Below are 15,025 nucleotides of genomic sequence, written 5' to 3'. Positions count from 1 at the left end.
GGCATCCTAGTTGCAGCTGTCTATGTTGGGGGTCATCATTACCTCTGACTGTGTGAAGAAGTAATTCTGGAGACACCCGCACAGTTATATTTCTGGCACAGTACGTCCTCCCTTATTGACACTGACCAGATTTTCATGTCTTTTTCTTTGTCTGTGAGGGTAATCGTTTATTTTCGGGACATAAGAAAATTATGGGCTGCTGCGGAAAAATTCTATAACTGTACATTCCGTCAACTACCCCTCTTGTGATAATTATTACCCAGTCCGGATTACAAAGAACACTTCTGTAATGATTATTGTAATTTTTTATTACTAATTGTATTGTGAAGACCCTGACAAGACACGTGCTCTGGAAAATAATACTTTAAAATTTCATTGTAACTCTGAGAGATCCTAAATGTTAGGAAAATGTGGCTTTGTACTAGGACTGCAGAGTGTGGACCTAACTAGGAAAATAATATTTCAGTTAAAAGAAAAATCGTCCTTAAGAATGTTTATACAAAATAAAAAAAAAGAATTCAGGGGAATTTATTAAAAAACAAATAAGTTCCTAGACAATTTATTTTTAAAATCATCAAATTATGGGCTTCAATGCTTTACAAAAAATTCTATGCTTTATAATACTTGCACGTATGTACAAGAATGTTACCACTAAAAAACTGCCCCAAGAATATAACTACTATAGTACTGCTCCTATATACAAGAATATAACTACTATAATACTGCCCCCTATATACAAGAATATATCTACTATAATGCTGCCCCCTATATACAAGAATATAACTACTATAATGCTGCCCCCTATATACAAGAATATAACTACTATAATACTGCCCCTATATACAAGAATATAACTACTGTAATACTGCTCCTATATACAAGAATATAACTACTATAATACTGCCCCTATATACAAGAATATAACTACTATAATACTGCCTCCTATATACAAGAATATAACTACTATAATACTGCCCCTATATACAGGAATATAACTACTATAATACTGCCCCTATATACAAGAATATAACTACTATAATACTGCCCCTATATACAAGAATATAACTACTATAATACTGCCCCTATATACAAGAATATAACTACTATAATACTGCCCCCTATATACAAGAATATAACTACTGTAATACTGCTCCTATATACAAGAATATAACTACTATAATACTGCCCCTATATACAAGAATATAACTACTATAATACTGCCTCCTATATACAAGAATATAACTACTATAATACTGCCCTCCATATACAAGAATATAACTACTATAATACTGCCCCCTATATACAAGAATATAACTACTATAATACTGCTCCTATATACAAGAATATAACTACTATAATGCTGCCCCCTATATACAAGAATATAACTACTATAATACTGCCCCTATATACAAGAATATAACTACTATAATACTGCTCCTATATACAAGAATATAACTACTATAATACTGCCCCTATATACAAGAATATAACTACTATAATACTGCCCCTATATATAAGAATATAACTACTATAATACTGCTTCTATATACAAGAATATAACTACCGTGTTTCCCCGATAGTAAGACACCCCCGATTGTAAGACGTATCGGGGGTTTCAGGGGGGTCGGCTAATATAAGCCGTACCCCGAAAGTAAGACATATTGCCGCCTCCTGCCCACTTCCGCGCCGCCCCCTCTCCATATGTCACCGCGCCGTCCCCTGCACTTGCTCCTGCTGCAACTGCCGGAATCGAAGCGCGCGCCGATTCCGGCAGTTTAACCCATTAAATACCGCTGTCAATAGCGACAGCGGCATTTAATGTGTTTGACAGAGGGGGGAGCTCCCTCTGTCACCCGATCGGCGCCCCCGCAAACAAATCGCGGGTCGCCGTCGGGTTTCCATGACAGCCGGGGGTCTAACAAAGACCCCCAGGTCTGCCTTCAGCATCTGCCTGTTAGGCGATGCCGGAGGCATGACCTAATAGGTTGCCTGTCAGTTTTACACTGACAGGCAATAATGCTTCGGTATACTAAGTATACCAAAGCATTATATATGCGATCGGCACATCGCATAGTGAAGTCCCCTGGTGGGACTAAAAAAAAAAAATGTAAAACAGTTAAATAAAGTTTGTGAAAAAAAAAAAAAAAAAAATTTGACAATTTTTTTACAATATAAGACATACCCCGAAAGTAAGACATAGTCGGGCTTTTGGGGATAAAAAGAAAGTAAGACACTGTCTTACTTTCGGGGAAACACGGTACTATTATACTGCCCCTATATACAAGAATATAACTACTATAATACTGCCTCCTATATACAAGAATATAACTACTATTATGCTGCTCCTATATACAAGAATATAACTACTATAATACTGCCCCTATATACAAGAATATAACTACTATAATACTGCCCCTATATACAAGAATATAACTACTATAATACTGCCCCTATATACAAGAATATAACTACTACAATACTGCTCCTATATACAAGAATATAACTACTATAATACAACCCCTATATACAAGAATATAACTGCTATAATACTGCCCCCTATATACAAGAATATAACTACTATAATACTGCTCCTATATACAGGAATATAACTACTATAATACTGCCCCCAATGTACAAGAATATAACTACTATAATACTGCCCCTATATACAGGAATATAACTACTATAATATTGCTCCCTATATCCAAGAATATAACTACTATAATACTGCCACTATATACAAGAATATAACTACTATAATACTGCCTCCTATATACAAGAATATAACTACTATAAAACTGCTCCTATATACAAGAATATAACTACTATAATACAGCCCCCTATATACAAGAATATAACTACTATAATACTGCTCCTATATACAAGAATATAACTACTATAATACTGCTCCTATATACAAGAATATAACTACTATAATACTGCCCCTATATACTAGAATATAACTACTATAATACTGCCCCTATATACAAGAATATAACTACTATAATACTGCTCCTATATACAAGAATATAACTACTATAATACTGCTCCCTATATACAAGAATATAACTACTATAATACTGCTCCTATATACAGGAATATAACTACTATAATACTGCACCCTATATACAAGAATATAACTACTATAATACTGCCCCCTATATACAAGAATATAACTACTATAATACTGCCCCCTATATACAAGAATATAACTACTATAATACTGCTCCCTATATACAAGAATATAACTACTATAATACTGCCCCCTATATACAAGAATATAACTACTATAACACTGCTCCTATATACAAGAATATAACTACTATAATACTGCTCCCTATATACAAGAATATAACTACTATAATACTGCCCCCTTTATACAAGAATATAACTACTATAATACTGCCTCCTATATACAAGAATATAACTACTATAATACTGCCCCTATATACAAGAAGCTGAGGTGCTGCTCTTTGGTGGTTTTTGCAGCTGAGGTGCTGCTCTCGGGTGGTTCTTGCAGTTGCGGTGCTGTTTTTGGGTGGTTCTTGCAGCTGAGGTGCTGCTCGTGGGTGATTTCCGCAGCTGAGGTGCTGCTCGTGGGTGGTTCTTGCAGCTGAGGTGCTGCTTATGGGTGGTTCTTACAGCTGATGTGCTGCTCGTGGGTGATTCTTGCAGCTGAGGTGCTGCTCATGGGTGGTTCTTACAGCTGAGGTGCTGCTCGTTGGTGGTTCTTGCAGCTGAGGTGCTGCTCATGGGTGGTTCTTGCAGCTAAGGTGCTGCTCGAGGGTGGAACTTCAGTGTTACTGTTTGTTTTTTATAAACATCAGAATAAACACAATTTGCCCATTAAATCTGAATATGGGAAGCGTGACCTTAAAGGGGGTGTCCACTTTGGACATTATTTCTCTGGTAGGACGGTCCCCTAAAGTTAAGCTGATCACATGATTTGTTGCTACTGGAACCACCATCAATCAGCTGAAATTTGTGGTGGAACCCAGCAACAAGTATTTTCAATATTTCTGCAATGCCGCTACAAGGGAAACCATTACACGATTACAATTGAAATCAATGGGCTGTTCATGAAATGCATCCACAAGCCGGGTCCTCCAGAGAGAACTGTTCTTTGTAGCCCATCTTTGCTCCTCTGGCTGATAGATAAGGGTCCTAAAAAGGGAAATCCCCCTTCTAAATATTTTTTTATATATATATATATATATATATATATATATATATATATATATAATATACAAACACCACAACATTCCAACTTTCCAGCTCCCCAAACACCACAGATGAAAAAAGAAAACCACGAAAACACTTTAGTATTTGTTCTAAAACCGACTTGAGCCTCATGCAAACGAACGTGTTTTTGCGGGCGCAATTCACCCGCAAATCTTCAGGTGCCGGACCGCAAAAAGATAGGACATATCATTATATGGGCTGCATTTGCGTTCCGGGCTCATTGAAATCAATGTATGCACGGTCTGTGATACGCGGGCAGCCCACGGATGACACTCCACGGCTGTCCGTGCCGCAATCACGGGCCGGGCACATGGCTATGGCCTTAATGTATTATATTTAGTACACTGCTTTGTGTTATCCTCCCAGCACATGGTTCTGCCATTTTTAAGATGTCAACTTGTAAACCTTGGAGCCTCTAAGAATTAAAAATTACATTTTTGAATTTCTTTTTTTAATGTTTTCGTTCCGGATGAGAAATTAGATTTGCAAACAATTCTCTAAATCAAACATTTTCTCGGAAAGATACAATAATATTTTAGAATTTCAGCCTATTTAAAAAAAAAAAAAAAAAAAATATATTGGTTACTAGTCTTCAACGTCTTCTATGACGGGCAGATTTCTCGAATTCCATTTCCTGACATTATTTGTCTCTTCTGCTATTGATTTTCTCTCAGGATGTTGTTCTGACCTACATCTCGTGGACGGCATGTGCTAAAATAAGTCTCGCAGTCTATAAAAAAAAAAAAGAAGAATTTGTTCTATTTTTGAATGAATCACCAGCGGATATTACGGCAAACGACGTAGTGATTGCCAACCAATGGGATTAGCCTAATATTGCGCTTGTAGTTTTTCCCAAAACTTTTCTAATTTTCAAGAATTATAAACTGGAAAGAACTTGAGTAAATTTGATAAGACTGATTTTCAGAGGCGTAACTTGAAGATCTAGGGCCCTAATGCAAAAACCTGTATTGGGACCCCCAACTATGACATGTCAGTGCTGGTGTCCTCTTATGGGGCGGAGATGCAATTGGGCCCCTATGAAACCAGGGTTCAGGTGCCACCTCAGCGCCCTCATAGTTACGCCCCGGCTGATGTCTGATAAACAAGGTCTGGGATCTGATTGGACCATGGTTTTTATTTCAGTGTTGGCAATTGGAAAGCTGCCGATACGTGGGAAAATTTACCAAAATAGAACAAATTTGTGTTAAAAGGGTTTCCCCGAGCTGTAACATTGATGGCTCGTCCTTAGGATAGGCTATCAATATTTGTTTTGGGGTTAGATACCTGTAAACCCCTTTTCATGGCACCATTTAATATATGATAAAGTGTACCGAGGAACTGAAAAAAATAATATTTGTGGTGTGAAATTTATGTTTTTTTTAAGTGTTTACCACTTTTATAAATAAAAAAATCTATTTGTTGAAAAAAAAAATTGTTTAGTGGGGCCATATTCTGAGAGCCACCATTGTTTTTATTTTTCCGTCACTTGAGCGGTGTGCAGGCTTATTTTTTGCGGGGCGAGCTGTCGTTTTTATTGGTATTATTTTGGAGTACGTGCAACTTTTTGATCAATTTTTATTCCATTTTTTGGGGGGAATTAAGGTTTAATTTTTTTCTTTTTTACGCCATTCACCAACAAGGTTAAATAACGCTATATTATAATAATTTGGACTTTTATGGACGCAGGAATAGCAGTTATGTTAACTTTTTTTTTTAACACTTCTTTAGGGAAAACATGGGAAAAGGGTGATTTTTGGAACATTTAATATATATATATTTGTACACTACTGAAAATTTTATTTAATTATTTCTTACTTGTTTCATTAGTCCCCCTAGGGATCGTTCGATTGCCGGTTCAATACGCTGCAATACTAATGTAATGCAATTTATTGTCATTTTTACAGGCTTCTGTTAAGCTCTGCCAGAGGCAGAATGATGGCAGACCTGGGGGCCTCCATTAGGCCTCTGGACTACCATGACAACCATCAGCACCACGCAATCGAGTCACGGGGGGACCGATGGGCTGTCAGAGCGGGCCGCCCCCCTCTTTCTAACAGTTTAGATGCCGCGATTGCAATCTAACGCGGCATCTAAAGGGTTAAACAGAGCGATCGCTGTTCCCGGCCGTTCGTGCAGACTGTCAGCTGTAATACACTGAGCCCGCTCCATACTTCAACCCCCACACCGGGACGTATTGGCATGTCCTAGTGGGTGTAGGGGTTAAGGGCTATGTACAGCTTTAAAAACTTTTTCGTAAAACAGTGCATAAGTGTGATTTTTTGCAACTTTGTAATTACTTTTTATTAAAAATTATTTCAACTTTTTGAGATACAGCTGCTTTGTATCCTGTATATAGAGCAGCTGTATCTAACGCTGAAACCTGTATGCGTCAGGTGAGCGGGACTGACAGGTTCAGTGAGAGCGGGTCCTGTGTGTCTCGGACACGCGGGATCCACCTGTTATCAATCACATCTAAGTTACGAACTAAGTTATGAACACGTCAGTCCCGCTTCAGGCTTCTGCGCTAGTTACAGCTGCTCTATTTACAGAATACAAAGTAGCTGTATCTCAAAAAGTAGAAATAATTTTTAATAAAAAGTAATTACAAAGTTGCAAAAAAATCACATTGACTGACATTTTTATTAAAAAACAAACAAACAAAAACCCCTGTTTTCATAGATATCCCTTTAAGCTCTGAACCTTCCTAAGCTCACGTTGAGACCAATGCAATAGTAATTAACATTGTATCTAATGGAGTGGTCAAGACAGGGTTAACAACTCAATGCAACTATGAACTTAAGGCTGAATTTGAAAGTTGCTCCAGAGCTTGAATAGTTTTGCGCAGAAGAATGACAGAAAAATGAAGTTTCCAGCCGGAATTCTAAGTCTCAGTTCACACGATGCGTAAATACTGCGGATTTTCTACAACGGAATAGGTTGCGGAAAATCCGCAGAAAATACAGCAGCAGCAAAGTGGCTGCAATAAAACAAATCTCCACGCGCTGCGTAAATATGGAGCGAAAGAACCGCTCAGATATTGACCTGCGGTGCGGAATTTTATTGCGCAGCATTTTAATTGTATTTGTGCAAACGCTGCTTATTTGTTGCACATCCTCCCCTCTGTCCTATAATATGCGATTCCGCCGCAAAAAACGCAACTCAGGAAAAAAAAACAAATCTTATACTCACCCAGAAGTCGGTGTTCCTTCCCCCAATCACAGGCTGCAGCGGCGGTCACATGGGATGAAACATCATCCCAGGAGGCCGGCCTGTATAACGCTTCATCCGTTGTGATCGCCGCTGCAGCCAATCACAGGCCAATCACAGGCTGCAGCGGCGGTCACATGGGATGAAACATCATCCCAGGAGGCCGGCCTGTATAACGCTTCATCCGTTGTGATCGCCGCTGCAGCCAATCACAGGCCAATCACAGGCTGCAGCGGCGGTCACATGGGATGAAACATCATCCCAGGAGGCCGGCCTATATCCCTTGTGACAGCCGCTGCAGCCAATCACAGGCCAATCACAGGCTGCAGCCAATCACAGGCCAATCACAGGCTGCAGCGGTCTCCTGGGATGGAACGGCTGTAAGTGCTGCCAAAGGTGCCTCTCCTAAATACGAACTTGAAGGGAGTGAATACTTTTGCATTCAGTTATTTTTGGGTTAATGGCTGTAATGAATGTAGATCTCTGAGATTAATTTTCACAAGGGGGTGAATACTTTTTTTATGGATACATTGCACCAAAAATGGACATGACTTCATAGTGCGCTGCATAGTTAATACATGTGAATTATTGCCCAGTACCAACTGCACGGCCATTAACTCCTTGTCTTCCAGCGTCCTCCTTTTCCGGAGGGGTTATAACGTTACGAGCCGTCGGCTTCTGAATTGTGGACGCGGCGGCGCTCCCCATCCCCCGGAATCTGGAATAATTATAGACAATCCCCAGCACAACCTGCAGCCTGTAATAAATAATAATGAGGAGGAACAGAGGACTGCGTGTACACAGCAACTCTGACAGGCTTAGATACACCGCTCAGCAGACAGTATCACACATGAGAGGCTTAGATACACCGCTCAGCAGACAGTATCACACATGATAGGATTAGATACACCGCTCAGCAGACAGTATCACACATGATAGGATTAGATACACAGCTCAGCAGACAGTATCACACATCGTAGGATTAGATACACAGCTCAGCAGACAGTATCACACATGATAGGATTAGATACACAGCTCAGCAGACAGTATCCCACATGATAGGATTAGATACACAGCTCAGCAGATAGTATCACACATGATAGGATTAGATACAGAGCTCAGCAGACAGTATCACACATGATAGGATTAGATACACAGCTCAGCAGACAGTATCACACATGAGAGGCTTAGATACACAGCTCAGCAGACAGTATCACACATGATAGGATGAGATACACAGCTCAGCAGCAGTATCACACATGATAGGCTTAGATACACCGCTCAGCAGACAGTATTACACATGACAGGCTTAGATACACAGCTCAGCAGACAGTATCACACATGATAGGATTAGATACACCGCTCAGCAGACAGTATCACACATGATAGGATTAGATACACAGCTCAGCAGACAGTATCACACATCGTAGGATTAGATACACAGCTCAGCAGACAGTATCACACATGATAGGATTAGATACACAGCTCAGCAGACAGTATCCCACATGATAGGATTAGATACACAGCTCAGCAGATAGTATCACACATGATAGGATTAGATACAGAGCTCAGCAGACAGTATCACACATGAGAGGCTTAGATACACAGCTCAGCAGACAGTATCACACATGATAGGATGAGATACACAGCTCAGCAGCAGTATCACACATGATAGGCTTAGATACACCGCTCAGCAGACAGTATTACACATGACAGGCTTAGATACACAGCTCAGCAGACAGTATCACACATGATAGGATTAGATACACAGCTCAGCAGACAGTATCACACATAATATGATTAGATACACAGCTCAGCAGACAGTATCACACATGAGAGGCTTAGATACACAGCTCAGCAGACAGTATCACACATGATAGGATTAGATACACAGCTCAGCAGACTGTATCACACATGATAGGATTAGATACACAGCTCAGCAGACAGTATCACACATAATATGATTAGATACACAGCTCAGCAGACAGTATTACACATGAGAGGCTTAGATACACCGCTCAGTAGACAGTATCACACATGGGTTCACACGGCCTCTTTTCAGACATAATGGAGGCGTTTTACGCCTCGAATTACGTCTGATAAAACGGCTCCAATACGTCGGCAAACATCTGCCCATTGCTTGCAATGGGCCTTACGATGTTCTGTGCAGACGAGCTGTCATTTTACGCGTCGCTGTCAAAATACGGCTCGTAAAATTACAGCCTCGTCAAAAGAAGTGCAGGACACTTATATACATTATATGCAGGACACTTATATACATTATATGCGGGACACTTATATACATTATATGCGGGACACTTATATACATTATATGCAGGTCACTTATATACATTATATGCGGGACACTTATATACATTATATGCAGGACACTTATATACATTATATGCAGGACACTTATATACATTATATGCAGGACACTTATATACATTATATGCGGGACACTTATATACATTATATGCAGGACACTTATATACATTATATGCAGGACACTTATATGCATTATATGCCGGACACTTATATACATTATGTGCGGGACACTTATATACATTATATGCGGGACACTTATATACATTATATGCAGGACACTTATATACATTATATGCGGGACACTTATATACATTATATGCAGGACACTTATATACATTATATGCAGGACGCTTATATACATTATATGCAGGACACTTATATACATTATATGCGGGACACGTATATACATTATATGCGGGACACTTATATACATTATATGCGGGACACTTATATACATTATATGCGGGACACTTCTATACATTATATGCGGGACACTTCTATACATTATATGCGGGACACTTATATACATTATATGCAGGACACTTATATACATTATATGCGGGACACTTATATACATTATATGCGGGACACTTATATACATTATATGCGGGACACTTATATACATTATATGCAGGACACTTATATACATTATATGCGGGACACTTATATACATTATATGCGGGACACTTATATACATTATATGCGGGACACTTATATACATTATATGCGGGACACTTATATACATTATATGCGGGACACTTATATACATTATATGCAGGACACTTATATACATTATATGCGGGACACTTATATACATTATATGCGGGACACTTCTATACATTATATGCAGGACACTTATATACATTATATGCTGGACACTTATATACATTATATGCAGGACACTTATATACATTATATGCAGGACACTTATATACATTATATGCGGGACACTTATATACATTATATGCGGGACACTTATATACATTATATGCAGGACACTTATATACATTATATGCAGGACACTTATATACATTATATGCGGGACACTTATATACATTATATGCGGGACACTTATATACATTATATGCAGGTCACTTATATACATTATATGCGGGACACTTATATACATTATATGCAGGACACTTATATACATTATATGCAGGACACTTATATACATTATATGCAGGACACTTATATACATTATATGCGGGACACTTATATACATTATATGCAGGACACTTATATACATTATATGCAGGACACTTATATGCATTATATGCCGGACACTTATATACATTATGTGCGGGACACTTATATACATTATATGCGGGACACTTATATACATTATATGCAGGACACTTATATACATTATATGCGGGACACTTATATACATTATATGCAGGACACTTATATACATTATATGCAGGACGCTTATATACATTATATGCAGGACACTTATATACATTATATGCGGGACACGTATATACATTATATGCGGGACACTTATATACATTATATGCGGGACACTTATATACATTATATGCGGGACACTTCTATACATTATATGCGGGACACTTCTATACATTATATGCGGGACACTTATATACATTATATGCAGGACACTTATATACATTATATGCGGGACACTTATATACATTATATGCGGGACACTTATATACATTATATGCGGGACACTTATATACATTATATGCAGGACACTTATATACATTATATGCGGGACACTTATATACATTATATGCGGGACACTTATATACATTATATGCGGGACACTTATATACATTATATGCGGGACACTTATATACATTATATGCGGGACACTTATATACATTATATGCAGGACACTTATATACATTATATGCGGGACACTTATATACATTATATGCGGGACACTTCTATACATTATATGCAGGACACTTATATACATTATATGCTGGACACTTATATACATTATATGCGGGACACTTATATACATTATATGCAGGACACTTCTATACATTATATGCAGGACACTTATATAAATTATATGCGGGACACTTATATACATTATATGCGGGACACTTATATACATTATTTGCGGGACACTTATATACATTATATGCGGGACACTTCTATACATTATATGCAGGACACATATACATTATATGCGGGACACATATACATTATATGCGGGACACTTATATACATTATATGCGGGACACTTATATACATTATATGCAGGACACTTATATACATTATATGCAGGACACTTATATACATTATATGCCGGACACTTATATACATTATATGCGGGACACTTATATACATTATATGCAGGACACTTATATACATTATATGCAGGACACTTATATACATTATATGCAGGACACTTATATACATTATATGCGGGACACTTATATACATTATATGCGGGACACTTATATACATTATATGCGGGACACTTATATACATTATATGCGGGACACTTATATACATTATATGCGGGACACTTATATACATTATATGCGGGACACTTATATACATTATATGCAGGACACTTATATACATTATATGCAGGACACTTATATACATTATATGCGGGACACTTATATACATTATATGCAGGACACTTATATACATTATATGCAGGACACTTATATACATTATATGCGGGACACTTATATACATTATATGCAGGACACTTATATACATTATATGCAGGACACTTATATACATTATATGCGGGACACTTATATACATTATATGCAGGACACTTATATACATTATATGCGGGACACTTATATACATTATATGCGGGACACTTATATACATTATATGCCGGACACTTATATACATTATATGCAGGACACTTATATACATTATATGCAGGACACTTATATACATTATATGCCGGACACTTATATACATTATATGCGGGACACTTATATACATTATATGCGGGACACTTATATACATTATATGCAGGACACTTATATACATTATATGCAGGACACTTATATACATTATATGCGGGACACTTATATACATTATATGCAGGACACTTATATACATTATATGCAGGACACTTATATACATTATATGCAGGACACTTATATACATTATATGCGGGACACTTATATACATTATATGCGGGACACTTATATACATTATATGCGGGACACTTCTATACATTATATGCAGGACACATATACATTATATGCGGGACACATATACATTATATGCGGGACACTTATATACATTATATGCGGGACACTTATATACATTATATGCAGGACACTTATATACATTATATGCAGGACACTTATATACATTATATGCCGGACACTTATATACATTATATGCGGGACACTTATATACATTATATGCAGGACACTTATATACATTATATGCAGGACACTTATATACATTATATGCGGGACACTTCTATACATTATATGCGGGACACTTATATACATTATATGCGGGACACTTATATACATTATATGGGGGACACTTATATACATTATACGCGGGACACTTATATACATTATGTGCGGGACACTTCTATACATTATATGCGGGACACTTATATACATTATATGCGGGACACTTATATACATTATATGGGGGACACTTATATACATTATACGCGGGACACTTATATACATTATGTGCGGGACACTTATATACATTATATGCGGGACACTTATATACATTATACGCGGGACACTTATATACATTATGTGCGGGACACTTATATACTTTATATGCGGGACACTTATATACATTATATGCAGGACACTTATATACATTATATGCAGGACACTTATATACATTATATGCGGGACACTTATATACATTATATGCAGGACACTTATATACATTATATGCAGGACACTTATATACATTATATGCGGGACACTTCTATACATTATATGCGGGACACTTATATACATTATATGCGGGACACTTATATACATTATATGCGGGACACTTATATACATTATATGCGGGACACTTATATACATTATACGCGGGACACTTATATACATTATATGGGGACACTTATATACATTATATGCGGGACACTTATATACATTATGTGCGGGACACTTATATACATTATATGCGGGACACTTATATACATTATACGCGGGACACTTATATACATTATGTGCGGGACACTTATATACTTTATATGCGGGACACTTATATACATTATATGCAGGACACTTATATACATTATATGCGGGACACTTATATACATTATATGCAGGACGCTTATATACATTATATGCGGGACACTTATATACATTATATGCGGGACACTTATATACATTATATGCGGGACACTTATATACATTATATGCAGTACACTTATATACATTATATGCAGGACACTTATATACATTATATGCAGGACACTTATATACATTATATGCGGGACACTTATATACATTATATGCAGTACACTTATATACATTATATGCAGGACACTTATATACATTATATGCAGGACACTTATATACATTATATGCGGGACACTTATATACATTATATGCGGGACACTTATATACATTATATGCGGGACGCTTATATACATTATATGCGGGACACTTATATACATTATATGCGGGACACTTATATACATTATATGCGGGACACTTATATACATTATATGCAGTACACTTATATATATTATATGCAGGACACTTATATACATTATATGCAGGACACTTATATACATTATATGCGGGACACTTCTATACATTATATGCGGGACACTTATATACATTATATGCAGGACACTTATATACATTATATGCAGGACACTTATATACATTATATGCGGGACACTTATATACATTATATGCGGGACACTTCTATACATTATATGCGGGACACTTATATACATTATATGCGGGACACTTATATACATTATATGCGGGACACTTCTATACATTATATGCGGGACACTTATATACATTATATGCGGGACACTTATATACATTATATGCGGGACACTTCTATACATTATATGCGGGACACTTCTATACATTATATGCGGGACACTTATATACATTATATGTGGGACACTTATATACATTATACGCGGGACACTTATATACATTATGTGCGGGACACTTATATACATTATATGCGGGACACTTATATACATTATATGCGGGACACTTCTATACATTATATGCGGGACACTTCTATACATTATATGCGGGACACTTATATACAT

This window comes from Rhinoderma darwinii, chromosome 5 (assembly GCF_050947455.1).
Source record: "Rhinoderma darwinii isolate aRhiDar2 chromosome 5, aRhiDar2.hap1, whole genome shotgun sequence".
In the NCBI taxonomy this organism is placed as follows: Eukaryota; Metazoa; Chordata; class Amphibia; order Anura; family Rhinodermatidae; genus Rhinoderma; species Rhinoderma darwinii.
This window is presented reverse-complemented; position numbering follows the sequence as displayed.